We start from the raw sequence: 17,420 nt of genomic DNA, 5'->3' as shown, positions 1-17,420 counted from the left end.
AAGTAGAGTTGGATATATACTCTTTTTATAATGTCAATTATATCTGAGTAAAAATAAAGATGAAACCATTAAGATAAAGTAATAAATGTAGGAATAAATCATGAGACATTTCATAATAAGACATGAATGTAAAATTAATTTAGCTATTTGCTGGCCAAATCAGGCCTCTTGTGTGAGTATAAATTCTCACTATGAGATTGGAAACATATAACACAGGAGAGTATGATCCTGAAGCAGTTTTACAATGGGACACCCATCTATTAAGAAAATAACATTATGGAGTATGACTTGAAAGATAAGACTATTTTAGCTGGCTACATACATACTGTTTGGTTCATAGCTTTATAGTTTTTCTTACAGCAATAAAAATGTCTTTAGTACATATATTATATATTTCTCTCTTTGGTATCTATTACTGAAGCCTATGAATGAGTAGTTCTAAGCTTGTTTTTAGATCAAGAACCCTTTTGAGACTTTGATGAAAGTCATGCAATTCTCCAGGAATATGCATATATTTTCATAGAAAACTTTTTGCAGACCCTATCCCAGAAGCCTCTTTACAGGTTCCAAGTTAGGAAACTACTCTCAGTCATGGTTTTCTTTGTTGGTTTTTGGAGAGTCTGGGAAAAACTAGAGTCATTAGTGTTGCCCAGCTCCACCCATGGCATTCCCTGTTCCTCTCTTAGTGCTGTCTACAGCAAACAGTGTGGAGGCAGGAGGTCCCTAAAAGTTGCATTTTTCTCTGGAATAAAAATAAAAAATAATTTATTTATCCATCCATTAAACATTTGGTAGATATTTATGTAAAAAGCTCTATGATATATAAGATAATAAAACCACGAGAAGCTCAGAACTGTTATTCACACTATCATTTTATTTAAAACCACACATTCCAAATAATAAAAAGGTAAAATTATATCAGTTACATTAATTTGTGCTGACCAGCATGTTGTATGCAGAATATAATGTAAATCGTAAAATGCCCTTCAAATGTTTTTATTCTTATCTTGAAGTTAGGAAACAGAAGCCAATGAAGATCATAGTGAGCAAAAAATCTAGACTTTTATATAAGAAATAGGATATATAACCTCATAAAGACCCCCAAATAAACCTGATCTAAGGCAGAAAAAAAAATTGGTTGTGGAATTGTTAACCACAAGACTTAATAAATACTTTCTTAATGATAGCTTGAATTGATATTTAGAGGACATCTTATTCAAATATAAAGTTTAAGGAAGCCAATTATAAAAATATAGTTAAAAAATACAGTTTAGCTGCAGAAAGAGGTAGGTCCATGCTCTCACATGAAAGTTATTTAAGAAAAAAAAATCATCCAGGGAAAAATAGGTCAAAACTCCCAGAAACTTTCACACATAGCAAAATGTGTTATAGTAGATTTTCTAAGATTAGTGTTAAAAACCTAACCTTGAGAGCCACCAGGAAACCCAAAGAAAGAACATTCAAATTAATTGTGGGAAATATCCATTTCTATAAGCATAAATTTTCTAGGGCTGCCATAATAGATTACCACAAATTTTTTGGTATAAAACAATCAAAATTGATTCTTTTATGGTTCTGGAAGCTAGAAGTCCAAAATCAAGATGCCAGCAGGACCAGGCTCACTCTGAGGGCTCTAGGGAAGAATCCTTTCTTGCCTTTTCCTAGCTTTTCTGGTGGCCCCCAGCAATTGTTGGTGGTCCTTGGCTAATAGCTGCACCGCTCCATCTTCATGTGGCCCTTTCTTTGCGTCTCTCTGTTTCTTTTTTTCTGTCTCTTTATAAGAGACCTACACTAATCTGAGATGATTTAATCTTGAGGTCCTACCTTAATTTTGTCTGCAAAGATCTTTATTCCAAATAAGGTATGAACATTCTGAGGTTACAAGTGGACATAACTTTTTGGGGACCACTGTTCAATCCACAGAAACATTTTTATATTGATTGACCTCAAGAAAGAGTGGACAAATATTTTATTTTAAAACTCAGAAATCATTCCTATAAATTGGCCCTCCTGAGGAGTATCTGGAAATAAAATCACACATATTTCTATCCTGTAAAATTTTGAAAATCTTATCATATAATAATTCATGCACAAAGGCAAGGCATGTCTGGATAGATCCTGGCACTAGTAAAATATGTGCTTATGATTACCGAAATAGAACTTTCCAGTTGGATTATACTACACTATAATTAAAGAGATTATCTTAAGCCTGTTTATGTCATTAAAAATTATATAAAAATAGTGACTGAATCTTGAAAGCAATTTTTAAGATTTGCTTTACTATAAAATGTGAATCCTCTTTTTGTTTAGGTGAGCTAAATTGCATGATCAAGATGATCTATTGCAATGACAAATGAACTAGTAGAAAAATGGGAACTTACTGAGTCATGCATGTAGCTAAGAATTCCAAGATGGTGGGATTATTTAAAAACACTATGGAGTCAAAGTGTGATATCTTTTCTTGCTCTATCTCTCCAGCCTGTCTCTCCCCCAATCCTTGGTTCTGTTTCCATTGGTTTGTTGGCTTCCTACAATAGACAGGCTTTTTCCATGTGGTAGGAGAAATGATGGCATAACTACTGGCATCTTCAGGATTATGTCATTCTAGTTTAGTGACTCTCAACTGAGGAAAGAGATGGCATCCATTTATATAATTTTACAGAATACTTTTGATTGGTCTGGATTAGCACTTGTTGATTTTTGGACCAATTATATAATCAAGGAGGGGTTGGGGTTGTTTTCTTCAGTCTAGGCTGCTATAACAAATTAACATAGACTGAGTGGCTTATAAATAGCAGAAACTTATTTCTCACAGTTCTGGAGGCTGGAAGTCCAAGATCGGGGTGCTAGTATGGTCAAGTTCTGGTGAGGACTCTCTTTTGGGTTATAGATTGCTGGCTTCTTGTATTCTTATGTGGCTGACGACAGAGAACACGAGCAAGCTCTGATCACTCTTATAAGTACACTAATCTCATTCATGGGGGCTCCATCTTCATGACTTCATCTAATCCTAATTACCTTCCAAAGGCCCCACCTCCTAATAGCATCACATAGAAAGATACGGTTTCAACATATAAATTTCAAGTGGACACAACACTTGGTCTATAACAGAATCGTAGCAAGATGTCATGGCTGGTAGTCTATAGTGACAGAATAGAGTAAAGCTAAGTCACCCATGTTGAGATCTAACACATGAAAGTAGATTCTCAAAGTATCAATAATGAACTTTCCAAATGCACGTCTAAACATCTCTGCTGTGACTCCTCTAGCTTAGATGTGACTTTTAAAAGACTTCTTTCTAACACATTTAAAAACATTGCTGTTAAGAGTGGATTAACTGTGACATTTAGAAATGTCAGAGGTAATTTTGGCTATGGCAATATGGGGCAATGCATCTCACTTATACAAAATACTATTTGTTGTGGGCCTGGGTGCTCATGACATTGATAGACATATTTTCTTTACCTGACCTCTTGTCAGCAGATAGGTTTTAGCACTGAAGCAATCTGCTCCTTATAAAGCAATTATCGTTAGAAAATGTTACTGCATAAATTGAAAAGGGATCTGATTAGTGGCCGATTTTAGGAGAGGAGAGCACATTCTTAGTAGAGAAGAGTGCCAGGAATCAAGAACTCATACCCTGTTTTTTACTTCTGTTGAAGTAACATTATTAGAGGGACTGATTTGAACTATGGAGTGGTTGATAGAATTTTCCAAAATTCCAAAGATACTCAAGAAGAAGAGAAACACTTATAACAATTGTTTAAAAATAGTTAGTAGCTGATATATTTTATTTTATGCAATTGATACATTCCAGAACACAGATGTATAATAACTAGTAACTGTATTTATTGACTTCTTCTAGGGACTAGATTCTGTGCCAAGTACTTTACCAATCTAGTATTAAATCTCCATAACAGTCCTAATATATAGATATACAAATGTATATATTAACAATCTCATTGTATAAATATGGAACTCAGGCAAATTTTCTGTTTCCCAAGGTCACCCTGCTAAAGTTTAAATGAGATTCATACCAAGATCTACCGAACTCGGTTCATCATATCTATTTCTCTGACAGAATATCATTTCCCACCTCACTGAACACCTCCTTAACTTTCAAGATTCAGCTTAATCTTTGCTCTCTGTGTTCTTATCCCTACATTAATTTCTTCTATATCTTCTATATTAATATTTTCTTATAATAATGATATTTTTATTATAGGACTATCTTTTAATTTATCCTTGAGTGTCTTTTGAAAGTAAGTGTCTTTTATTCTCCATTGTATATCTAGGGTTTATTAAAATTCCCATCTCATAGCAGGCACTTAAAAAAATTGTTAAATTAATAGGGTGAAGCAAAGATGGGCAGACCCAGCTGTAGCTGCTTGGATGATATGCAGTTGGTAGAAAGACCATGATATTCCGGGGATACACTAATGTATTTCAAATATAATGACTCCACTGGACAACCTGTGATTTTGCTTTGCACAATCTTAAAACAGGACTGAGCACTTTCTCATATTATGTATACACATACAAGCATCCACACGAATCCACATCTACCTCCCCGCGCATATCCGTTTGTCTCTTGCAAATATCTGGGGAGGAGAGATGATCTGACTGTGTGAAATAGAAGGTATGAATGAGAACTACAGATTTCTAACTGCTCTTCTACAGGTAGTTAGGTTCTGTTTTTTCGCTCTGCTAACAAAACAGTTGCCTTGCATGTCTATAGTTCCCAGCTTTCAAAATGTGGGTGACATATTTTTTTCTGATATCTTGTCCTCTCCCATTCTCTTTGGCCTTGTAGATTTTAATTAAAAAAAAAATTCCTTCATGAACATTTTAGTTTGTTTTAAGAACAAGTAGAAAAATGTGTATTAGTTTAATTATGCTTAAATGAACATTTTCTGCTTCAATATCTTACCTAATTTTCACTTTGACAAATACAACTTCTCTCTAATATTTAGGTAATTTTAAAATATGTGTTGCTTTCTATCTGGTTCACAGAGATGAGAATATCATGTGTGGTATGGAGAAGTCAATTTAAAAGAACTGATTATTAAATTGTTAATTTTCTATGAATTTAGAAATTCATAGAAACCAGTTATATGAACCAGTTATATGCACAGCTATTATTAAAATTATATTAAGATTATATTATTTAGCCATATTATAAAAGAAAGAATATTAAAAACAAAGATAATAAAACTCAATTTTTATCACTTCCTTATTATTTTACTACATTTATTATTATCATTTTATTATTACCAGTGGTTTTGGAGTTATTTACTTTCATTTTATCTTTAAGCTAGAAATACCACACAGTGGTGGACTACTGTATATTAGCACAGTGACATCACATTGGTAGTCTGAATGGGTCATGGTGGGAGTACTTATGCCTCGGGAATCCACAAACGCTAAAAATAAAGGTATTTTTTTTCCTCTAGAAACCCGATCGTTAAATATTTAGCAGCATGCCACTGTTACTATCTGCCAAGGTCAAGGGGTCAAAGTACTCCTCACCTACAACTATCACCTTTTGTTTAGAGCCTTCTCATAGCCTTGAGGTTTTGTTTTGGTTTCTTTCCTTTTCTCTTTCCTTCATTTCTCTTCCCTCTTTTCCTCAGTTCTATTGTTCTTCTGTCTTGCCCTTACTCGTTTTCTTCCCTTTTTTCTTTGGAAGTGAAACTCTATAGAGTGGAGTTAACCATTCACTGGCTGAGCTTTGACTAGAAATGGCTAGATTGCCTGGAGCCAGAGCATCACCAGGTCTTCCTCCACTGCTGCTACCACCTGCTTAGAACCAGGATTCCCTCTGCACCCTCCGTCTTGGGTCTCTTGGTTTTATTCTCCAAGGTCACCTAATGTATTTGTGTCAGGTTTCGAATCCGCCTTCTGAGTTGTCCTCCGTCCTAATTGGTTTATGTTGTTTGGACCTGAACCTTCTCCCATTAGGACCCAGAAAAATAAAAAAGCATCTCATGCATTTTTAGACAAATCCTTCTTCAATTACAGAATAAGATGGAAATAATGATATATGTCTTTTAAAAGTCTTCTTCTGCCAAGTTGCACATAATTAATTTATACTTTTCATTTTATAAAATAAAACATTGTCTTGGGTGATCTACCCAAAAGCCTGATCTGTTATTAATATAATTAATAATGATTTTGTTTTATCTGGGTAAAAGAATTTTTCTTGGAAAAGGCACACTGCTATAGGTGGATTGCACTTTAGTTTTTCAATTAACATGAAGAGCAATTGGAGGTAATAAGTGAAACAAGGCAGAAATGTTCAGGGTATATGTGTATGTGTGTGTGTTCTACATGAAATGACTATTGAAAAAAACCTTTCCTTGAAGAGATCTATTACTTTCCTTTTCTCATATATTAATTATGCATTAGAGTTGACAGGATCATAATTTAAAAGTATTTTCTTTCTCTTGAAAATGCAAAGCCATTCAGTGAAATATACAGACTTTTACTAATTCACAAGCTAAACAATAAGGGTATCATTGAGATTAATAGAAACATAAACCCCGAGAGTTGAAAAGGACCTTGGTCATTAACCAGTTGCAGTAGACATTTTTGGTTATTTCCCACCAGATTTTTTTCCCCACTTTCCCCTTCCAAATAGACACTGAATTTCACAGGCTAAGAAGATTTGTTGTAAATAACACTATCTGCAATTTGTCGGGCCCTAAATTGTCTAAACTAATCACCTTAACCTTGTCTTCCTTGCTCAGTGCTTGACTTGTTTACTAAGTTGATGATTGGGAGAAGATAAACTAGCTTATCCTCTGAGAGTTGAATTATACAGATGTAATACCTGGAATTCCCCAAACCATTTTCTACTATGATGGAGACCACCCTGAGATAAAGTTGACACAGAGAAAAAGAAGGGGAGCCAGGTCTCTGATCAAATTACTCCTAAAGGCTGCCTCACATTCGGAATTTTCAGTCATGAGAGCCAATGCATTTCTAAGTTTTAAATTTTAATCCATTTGATTTCAGTTTTATGTTACCTGCAGGTGAAAAAAAAATTCCAAATAATACTGTCTTCTAATTCTCTTTCTCTAAATGAAGAAATTTTGATTCAGAACAATTTAATATCAATTGCTGAAGGCTCCGATCCATGACTTTAATATTCTTTTGTTACACTCCTACTATGTGCTAGATTCTGTATCTGGTTCTGTTTCTATAAAATACATAAGACATGCTCCTGCTCTTGAGGAAGTTAGGTCCCACTGGGAGAATATACGTGCATTAATTATGTTACAAGGTGAAAAGTGCTTATACTAGAGGCACAGCGTGATGTAAATGCATCAAGGAAGACAGCAACAGCTGTGTTTGGGGTGGTAGGTGAGTAGGAATGTCTCAGATGAAGAAGAAAGGGTTGGACATTTGAGGAAAAGAGGACTTGCTTACCAGATTAAAAAGCTATAAAAGTGAATAGTATATCTGAGGATACCTTAATATATGACCTGAGTGTACATCGGATGTGTGATAGAGAAAGGAATAGGGAATGAGTTGGACATATTACATGCAAAATGTTATTGATTTAAAAAATGCAGGAGATTTCTTTTTAGCAAACCTCAAACTGTGTTTTTCTCTTAAGTATTCCATCTAGGTGTTTATATAGATGAAAATAAGTCTACTCTAAGGGAGCTAGCTGTTCTCTATGCAGATGAAGAATCGGTGTTATATTCTCTCTTTTTAGCAGTAAATTAAGAATACATTTAAAGAAAAATAATAAAAAAAAATGTTTTCTATTTTAGCTTAGCATTTTGAGATACTGCAAATAAACTAATGGTACCAGAGATTAGTGCTATAATGAAACAAGCATAGAATGAGAAATTATGGGTTCACTCTCTAGGTCTCTTTTAGTTTAACATTCAAAAAGGCATTTTTGGGGGGTGGCTCCATAGTGTAGTGATTAGCACATTTGCTTTACATGCATAAGGTCCTGGGTTCGCACCCCAGGTGGAGCCACGGACCATACTCAGGGTGCACCCGGCCCCCTGGGTGTTCCCCCCTGCCTCCCGCCAGCGCACCACGAGCCACGAATACATGGGATGAGATGCCCGCCTTCAGAGATACAGTACTTAAGGGAAGATGACAACATCTGTAGGTCAGGGGTGGAAGTGGCAGGGGGGGAATTAATTATTAAAAAAAAAAGGCATTTATTGTCTCCGGATATCATCTTCTGCTTCTATAGAAATGAGGTAATTATCGTCTATTTTCTGAGATACCATTTCTATTTCTAAAAATATATCATATTTTATGTTTTAATTGCATGCTTTAAAAAAAAACTCAAATGTGATTCCTTTTGTTTTTTTTTAAATTACTTTTGTACTTGTTTGATTATGCATTATTATGTCAGTGTTCAGGGGGGAGATGTATGGAGTAAAGAAAGATGGCTTAAGTATTAGTAGATCCTTAATCTATTGTTCTAATTGATATTGTCCTTTTATGTCTTCTTGTGACAGAATGATGCTATGAACTCTTCCAAAATAGTGTATATACTTTGACATATTGTAGGAATTGATTTAAGCTGAGTGCTCATTGGGCCCTATCTAGTTTCTTTTGAATCGTAGTCAATGACCATGGAACAGAATAAAATTAACTTACTGCTTTGCTCAGAATTGTCGTAGATCTTCTTGGATGGTAACAAACTCAACATCCATTCTTCACTTCCTCTCTATTAATGGATCTATAATTTTATTTGGAGTTGCAATGAATTCAATTAAAAGTCAGTATTTCCCAGTTTGTTTGCAGCTAGATGTGGCTGAATGGTTAAGTTTCAGCTAATGAAGTATAAGTAGAATTATATGGGATTTCTCAGAAGTCTTAAAACAGGAAGTTGTTGTTGTGGCCTGTATAGAATAGATCAAACCAAGTATGCTCTCAAAGACTGTTTATTAGCCGGCGGCTGTCCTGTACAAAGGAGCAGCCCCGAAACGCCAAGATACAAGTTTTTTAAGCCCTAAATCCCATTCTTCATTCTATCTTAAACACAAAGGTCTATTTTTCTTTTATTTACTACCTGTCAACTTATAGGTCGGGGTGTGCAAGCGGGGAGTACAGAAGCAGAAAGCTTGTTGTTAGAATGTTATGTTCCTATGGGTGATTGACTATGTTCCCATGGGCAATAGCCAGTATTCTCATGGGCGATGGCCAAACAGTAATTTTCAGCTTATATACAATTGATTATTTTTCATGCCACACAAGCAAGCAGGGTTAAAATTGGCAGTTAGCGTATGAGCTCATTGTTACAAGTTTCATGATTAACGGAATGCGGTTAGGGGTTCCAGAAACTAGGCCTAAGGTATAGACTTCCTTTGTCCAGTTTCAGGTTTTAATTATCCTTTAACCCTTTCACATTTCAGCAGGCTGTCACAGTTGTATACTTTTCTTTCCTCTCACCCTCCTGCCTGCTACCTGTAATGTGGCTGGAGCTTGAGTCACCATCTTGAATAAAGAGTAACAAGCTAAGAATAGTAAAGGAGCAATACAAGAGAGCTGGATCCCTGTATTACTTATCTAAAGATTTAATTTTTCTGAAATAGAAAAATAAACTATCTTGTTTAAGCCTTTTTGGGTTTTCTGCCAATTGTACTTGAATCTAAAGCTTAATTAGTACTGTGGGAGATTCAACACCAAACTCTGTTGTTTTTTTTTCCGTATCTCTAAAGTCTGATCTTGTCTTTCTCCTCTTTACCTTAATCTTCCTCACCACTACCATCACCATCTTTAACATGATCCCTTTACTAATCACCTAGATTATTGCAATGGTTTCGTAACTAGTCTACAAAATCCAGCCTAGATTTCTTCAATCTGTTTTCCACACTGTGGCCTAATTAATTGATGTTTTCAGAATATAAATTGGGTCAGATTATTACTCACTCTTCTTCTAGAATAAAATTCTTCAGGAGTGCTACGGTCTGAATGTTTGTCTCTCCACAAAAATATGTTGAAATCCTAACCCCCAAGACGATGGTATTAGGAGGTGGGGTTTTGAGGGTGGAGCATCTGAGTCTGTTTTAGTTTAACATTCAAAAGCATTTATCTTTTCTGGATAAGAATGAGGGTGAAGCCTTGATAATTTGGATTAGTGCCCTTATAAAAGAGACCCCAGAGAGCCAGCAGCTCCCTTCTGCCATGTGAAGTTACAGTGAGAAGGTTGCTGTCTCGGACGTAAGCTCTCATTGGATACGAATCTGCTGGTGCCATGATCTTGGACTTCTCAGCCTCCAGAACTGAGATATACATTTTTGTTGTTTACAGGCCACCTAGTTTATGGTATTTTTTTGTTATAGCAGCATGAATGGACTAAAACAAAAGGTTTTTCAAAGACAATGAATATAGAGACCAAAAAATTTTTAACATAGTTTGCGTTAGTTTTCTAGCACTGCCATGAGAAAACACCACAAGTGGCTTAAACAACAGAAATCTATTTTCTTACAATTCTGGAGGCCAGAAGTCTGAGACCAAGGTGTCAGCATGCTTAGTTTCTTCTAAGTTTCTTCTAAGGCTTCTCATCTTGACTTGTAGATGGCTATCTCCTCCCTGTGTCTTTACATGGCCTTCCTTCTGTGCATGTTTGTATCCTAATCTCCTCTTATTAAAGTCACTAGTCATATTGGATTAGGGCCCATCTCAATTACCTCAATTACCTCATTAAAGGCCCTAACTCCAAATGTGGCCACATTCCGAGGTACTGGGGGTTAGGACTTCAACACATGAATTTTGGGGAAGCGCAGTTCCGCCATTAACAATGTCCTGTAATGTTTGGCTTTGGTCCACTGTGCTTGTAAGCCTTTGAAGTCCCTATGCAAAGAACACCAGGTAAACTTATTTATCATACAAACTTTTTGGACAAGGGAGAACAACACCCTGACAGAGCCTCAGTGATGTCTCAAAGGGAAAAGTTCAAAAAGAGTACTTATAGGGTGGTCTGGCAGGGATTGGTTAATGACTTGTAAACCAGGCAAGTTGCTGAGACAACCACCAGTGTATCTTTTGTGTAACAGGGGTCTATTATGATTTAGTATTGAAAGTTAAAGTATTTGAAGGTTTTTTTTTTTTTCCGCTTATGTTACATATCCTCACCACTACCATCACCACCTTTAAGTGGTGTAGGTATAGTTTAACTGTTTAGTTTAGGTATAGTTTAACTGTTTTGAGACTTGTAGTAAAGTTTTACTATCTGTGATTTCTGTGTTTTTCTGATTTATTTCATTGCCCTTCCCCACTTCTGGTCATTCTTTACCCTAAACTGAAGAAAAAGTCATTTCCTTCTGGATGTGTAATTAGTCCAGATCTATGCTGCTATTCAATGGGCTCTGAGTCATTTTGATATTTTCCAGTGTTAGAGTTTCTAGCTCTTTTTGTTATAATAACCATTTGGCATGAGAGCGGTGACACTCACTTATAGCAACACAAACACTAGGACAAAGATTTCTATGAGAGTTTGCAAAGCACTATGAAGTCACGATTATAGACTTACAAATACAGGTCATAAAATCATGGCCCATAATTTATTTGGATCTTCCTTATATAAACAAGTAGCTTTTCTCTTTAATTTGCATATTGATTTTTCAACTTTGCCTGTGTCTGAAGGTTCAGTCCCACGTCTGGTATTTGTCAAGGATAAGGGTCTTTGGAATAGAACAACTGAAGAATGGAGGTCATTACTGGCAATTTAGAATTTTGACATAGCAGAGAAGGAAGAAAGTGGCAAAGAGGATAGGTCCAGCTCTATTATTCACATGGCTGTAAGCTGGGCATATCACTGGGCTTCTCTTATGGAGTAATATTATCTTCTTCCTAAAAATGAGATTTGCAGGCATCTGCAAAATGATTTGTAAAAATCCACTTCATATTGAAAGACACTATTACTAGTATAATTTAACATGATGCTGAATGGGATTGTCTCTGTTCTTAAATTTTAGCTAATGTCCAAGGTGAGGATAAGAGACAACAAGCATCCCACATTTTGATAAAAGCTGCCCTTAAGTCTAAAAATTGGGACCAGGTATCATCTCCCTGGGGTTTCTCATGGAGGAGGCCTAACTAGAGCCCTTCACCCTGCACCTCTCTCCCATTTATTGCCAAAACATTTCAGGGAAAGTCTGTGCAGGGGAAAGGGGCGATGCCAGCATACACACTTCAGAAGGGTATACAGAGCTTATGGAGCAAGCTTCTTTCCATTTTGGAAGCAAAGAACTTGGGCTGAAGGTCCAAGGAAAAGTCGCCGAGTGTGATTGGGGATGCCTGCAAGAAATAGAATCTGGTAGATCATCTGACTGTATCTCATCGGCTTAAGAAGTGGCCCGGTTGATCTATCTTTGTATCTATTTGTTTGAGAGAAAAGAGTATTGGGAAGAGAAGAGAAGGGGCAGAGCTGGAGTAGCAAAGATGTGTGAGTTCCTCATAAATCTGATGGATAGTGCAGATGATAGACAAGCTCAAGCTCTCTTACCAGCAGTGCACAAAAGAGGGCAGACTACCAGGCTACAGGAGGATAGCTGGGTGCAGGGCTGAGAGGTGACTGAGGAAGGTGACCCAGAAGCAGATCTTATTTCAGGGAATTCTGCAGTGAGGATTCCCTGCAGTTTTTCAGTCTTCACATGCAGCCCTTATAAGAGTCATAATGTAGACACTTGTCATCTGGGAAGTGGAAACAACAGCTGTCAGTGTCAGTCCACAATATCAATGACCTACAGTCAGAGTCCTATGATCTCATCCAGGCAAGTACAGGACATTTGAAATTTCCCAGGATTCTTCTAACCGCCCCAATAATAAATACATTTGAACCTAGAAAGGAAGAGGAGGGTGAGGAGTGGTAAGACTAGACCACACCCTTCTTTCCATATAGCTCATGTGGCCGCAAGATTCAGAAGGAAAGGGAAAGCATTTAATTGGATATGATTTTGGAGCTTTAAAACAGACAGGACAAAGTCTGGATAACTAAAAGTACCTGGAGAAGTATGAAATGCTTGAAATGTAGTTAACAAAAAGGAAAGAAGGATTTGTCAAGAGAATTTTAATCAGAAATCGGAAAAAAATTATTTATTTTTATACCTTCGAGAGTTGAGAATCAATATACTACTCGCACGAACCCCTCTCGCTTTGGTTTGTGGGAGTCAGCTCATCCTTCCTTATCTTAACATGTTGTTGGACATGATTGACACTGTGCCCAGCACTCTTGCAGACCTGTCTCACAGCAAACATTGACCTGCGAGTGATGTGCCTTTTTGCGCTTCATGGTCCCAAGTTGTGGTAGAGTTTCTGGCTGTACAACTTATGATTGAGTTTAGGAATGATGTTCTTGCTCTATTCTACCTTATTTTCAGAAACCCACCTCAGCACCACCTCTCCTAGAAGAGTAATGAGAAAAACTGGCAGACGTATTTTATCTAACAATTATGATTGATCTTTATAGTATACATTTCGTGCTAAGCTTTGTCTTGCGACTGCTATAAATCCACGAGCAACCCATTTCTTCTCAGTCATACATAAGGTATGTTTTGTGCTAAGAGAAAGATTTCATGATATTGTCTCTAAATCCTAGAAATCATAATTTACCTACCTGGAGGCTGGCACCTATTTTAGGGAGCCTTTGCTCTCTTGCCTTTTCTTCTCTTTGGGCTTTGATTTTTGAATGCTAGCAGGTTTTATACCTTTAGTTTTATAATCTTTCTTATTGACAGAGAAAAAAGAATAAAAGTGAGATGTTTTGCTTTTCTGCCACCCATTAGTAGGATATTATTTGTCCTCGAAACAGATCTATTCTCTTATTCTTTTCCTGTTCTTAAGCATGTTAAAAAGCTTTGTTTTTATGGCCTTGAGCTTTCTTCTCAATCAGCTCATTATGGCTTTAGTCTTCCTGTGACAATTTTTACAGACTGATACCATACTTTAATATTTATCCTTTGATGTGCACTCTGTTTACTTTTATACTTTGGTATAAAGACTTTAAAAATCCAAAGATGTTGGAATTCTCATATGAATACATTGTTTTTGCTTTTCTCAAATGCCTAATTAGCCTTTTATATCCAGGATTTCTTGGTTAGCTGTCCAACCTCCTTAGGCCGTATTATCTTTTACAGTCTCAACTCCTGACCACATCTACCTTCCTATCTATCATGGTCCTTAAGATGCCACTATCACTTTCTGACAAATTAAGATTGCTTATTGAAATGGGCTGATTTAAAGTATGGGTTTTAACAAACAAGCATGTGTAATGCAGTTTTGCAAAATAGTTGGAACTCACTAGATTTGTAAAAATGTGTCACTGCCTCCTGTTCCTGAGTCTTCTGGTCTCCATATTGTATTTTCCACTTCTCTTGGAGAAGAAGACTCCCATATACATCTCTTTGAATAGCATGGCTGATACAAACAAATCTATGCAGGAGACAAAGAAAGTTGTCAAAATTAGGGATAGAGAATGGACTATAGAAATTTAAGCAGAAAAATTATATTACAAAGATTATTTTGGAACGAGTTTATATCTGCAGTTTGGAACACGGTCAGTTGTGAATGGGAATTGGGAATGCAATGAAGGCAGAGAAAGCAGCCCCTTGGGGAAGCCGTGACAGTCCAGGTATGTGAGGTGATGGACCCTCTGGTAGAGGGAATGACTGAAGAGAAAGTGAGGCCAGTCTGAGGCAGCAACAGAACAGCAAGGAGAGTGCAATTGAATGTTGGCGACACAGAGGAAAGAAAAGCACATGTAATACCAAAGTCTGAAGAAAGACAGGTCCGAGAGGTGAGGAAAATTGCAAGTGCATATTTATTTAAAGAAGAGGAAGAGATACATAGAAATATTTAGTTTCATAAGCCAACAAGATATATTTTTAATGTATCTGTTAGTATATATTTCACTCCAAGTCAGTAATTTTTGTTCCAATCCTTCCTATTTTATTCATTCTGTTTCTGATGTTCAGGAACACCATATGTTGGAATACTTCATCCATTGCATAGAGAAAAATTTACATTGTCATTTTTTTATGATGGAAAGTGCTTTCTAATCATAAATAAATGGTTTATGTTAGACTCAGTGACAGAAGATGTTAGATGACATAAAAGAAACAAAACAGGCCAAGAGAAAATTAAATAAATTAAGCAAAAGCAAAATGATCTATCCTTAAAAATTCTACCTCTTAGAAGAAGATCAAAGAGGACCAAAGAAGATTAAAATAAACTGCTGCTATGGCAATTCTAATTTCTAGGCAATTGTGAATTTTGAATTACAAACTTTTCCATGAAATAATCTACATGTGAATGAATGCTGGGGAGACATTAATAAAATTATGATTTTAATTAAATGTGAAAGATTAAAACAGAAAATTTGCTTATAATCCAGACAATTTAATATCACTAATTTTACAAATGTCAACAAGGATCACAGATATTAATAAATATAAAAGAATATAAAATTTTCAATTTCTGTCAGAACTTGTATTATATTTAACATCTTTCAATAATAGCAGAGTATAATAATATAATCAAAGAAAGCAAACACAAACAAAAAAATCATGTTATACTTTTTGTTATATATGTTATACTTTCATTTATTAAAAATTGTATGTAAAAGTCCTGTATACCTTTTCATCAGCAAGTCCTATATCAAGTGATTAAAAACCCTTCTGGAACAAAGAGAACTAGAAAGAATGTCCCTGCCTCTCCAGACAGTTGTTCAAATGCTATTCCACTGATTCTGATTTCATCATAATTTCCTGGTGTGCTTATTAAATAAACAGATTACTGGGTGCCATCACAGATCCACTGAATCAGAATTTGGAGCTTAAGACTAGGTACCTGCATTTTTAATAAGTGTTTTTGACAATTCTTATGCTCTCTTATGTTTGAGAACCTTTGTTCCAGAAATCCACAATATCTAACATGAGCAATGATGAACATACATAAATAGGCCATAAAAGAGTGAATAAAATCCTTTTACAGGCAATTAATCTTTTTTATTACATTTTTTATTACATTTATTACATTTAGTTAGCCCAGGAATGAAACCATAGTATATGCTTAATATTTGTGAGTAATTAGTCAGATGGTTTATGTTTTAGAATACTAAATCACCATGGTGGCCTAAGTATTTGCAATTTTTAAAGCAATATCTTTAATTATTTTTGATTATAAAGAAAGGAACCGCTCATTATTTTTTATTTTTGCTATGTGCCATAAACAGGTTTGGTTTTCATGATTTTAAGATGATGAGAAATAAAACATTGAAATGTCTGGTGGGAGAAGGAATACATATAGGTCCTAAAATATGTCTAAAATTGACTTTTTAAAAAGTGAAGAAAATTCATAATTTACCCCAAATCCCTTCTTTTCTCACTGACATCATCTTTAATCTCATAAACCACTCTAGCCTCCGGAAAAGGGAGGGCTGAGGATGTAATAAATAATCCATTAATCAATTGAAACTCCTAAAATCCAACTAAGAGTGATTCTACTCTGATAAAATGAAATAAAAATTGATTCAATTTGTTAAAGCCTTATGTCTGTTAGAAATACATTCAGTAGAAAACAAAGGCTTAATCAAATAGGGTTTATTTTTCTCACCTAACAAATTTCTAGGTAGGTGAGGGTTGGTTCAATTTCTCTGCAGTGTTATCTGGAATTCATATCTTCTCTATATGTCTGTTCCGCCATCTCGGCAACCTTTTTATTTTTTTAAAACTAATTTGTTTATTTTTAATTCTTTAATGTCATCATATATTTGACTCCTTTTACAACCCCATCTACCTCCCTCCTCCTTCTTATCCTTAACCTTTTTTGTCTATCGCACTTAAGTAGCTGCTGCAATTACTGGTTTATGCCAATCTTCAAGGCAGAAAGAAAGGAGGAAAGGGTGTTGTTATCACTTTATCATTTTTTTTAATGTCAGCAAACAAAACCTTTCCTAGAAACTCTTTACTAGATTTCCCTTTTTGACTCATGGCTTTTCGTTGAGAACTCTGTTCTATGGCAATCTATGATTGTGATTCTGGGAAAATAAGTATCTAGCTTTTGAATTTTTTAGTAGGCAGGAATGGAAAGGATAGTTGGGAAATGACTTGAGTTGACCAAAAAACAGTGTCTGCCAGTGTCTTTTCATTTCCAGTGACCCTGGGCTGGACACTTTAAGAACAAGATTGCTGGAAGCTTAACTATTGAAAAGGCAGCTTAGCTACCAGGTAGGTTTTGCTGAAGTTCTTTCAGAATCTTTCTTCTGTATTACTCACTGTTCATTATGGCCCCGTACATGGTGTTTCCTGGTCTATTTTTTATTCTTTCTTCCTTTCTGACATCCTGACCCTGGACAGCAATATGATTTAGTGGTGGGGAATGCAGACTCTGGAGAAAGATGGCCTGGGTTTGAATCCCTGCTGGGCTATTTACTAACTGTG

Source organism: Pteropus vampyrus, unplaced genomic scaffold (genome assembly GCF_000151845.1).
Source record: "Pteropus vampyrus isolate Shadow unplaced genomic scaffold, Pvam_2.0 Scaffold67, whole genome shotgun sequence".
NCBI classification, from domain to species: domain Eukaryota; kingdom Metazoa; phylum Chordata; class Mammalia; order Chiroptera; family Pteropodidae; genus Pteropus; species Pteropus vampyrus.
The sequence above is the reverse complement of the archived record's forward strand: the minus strand, read 5'-3'. Positions refer to the sequence as shown.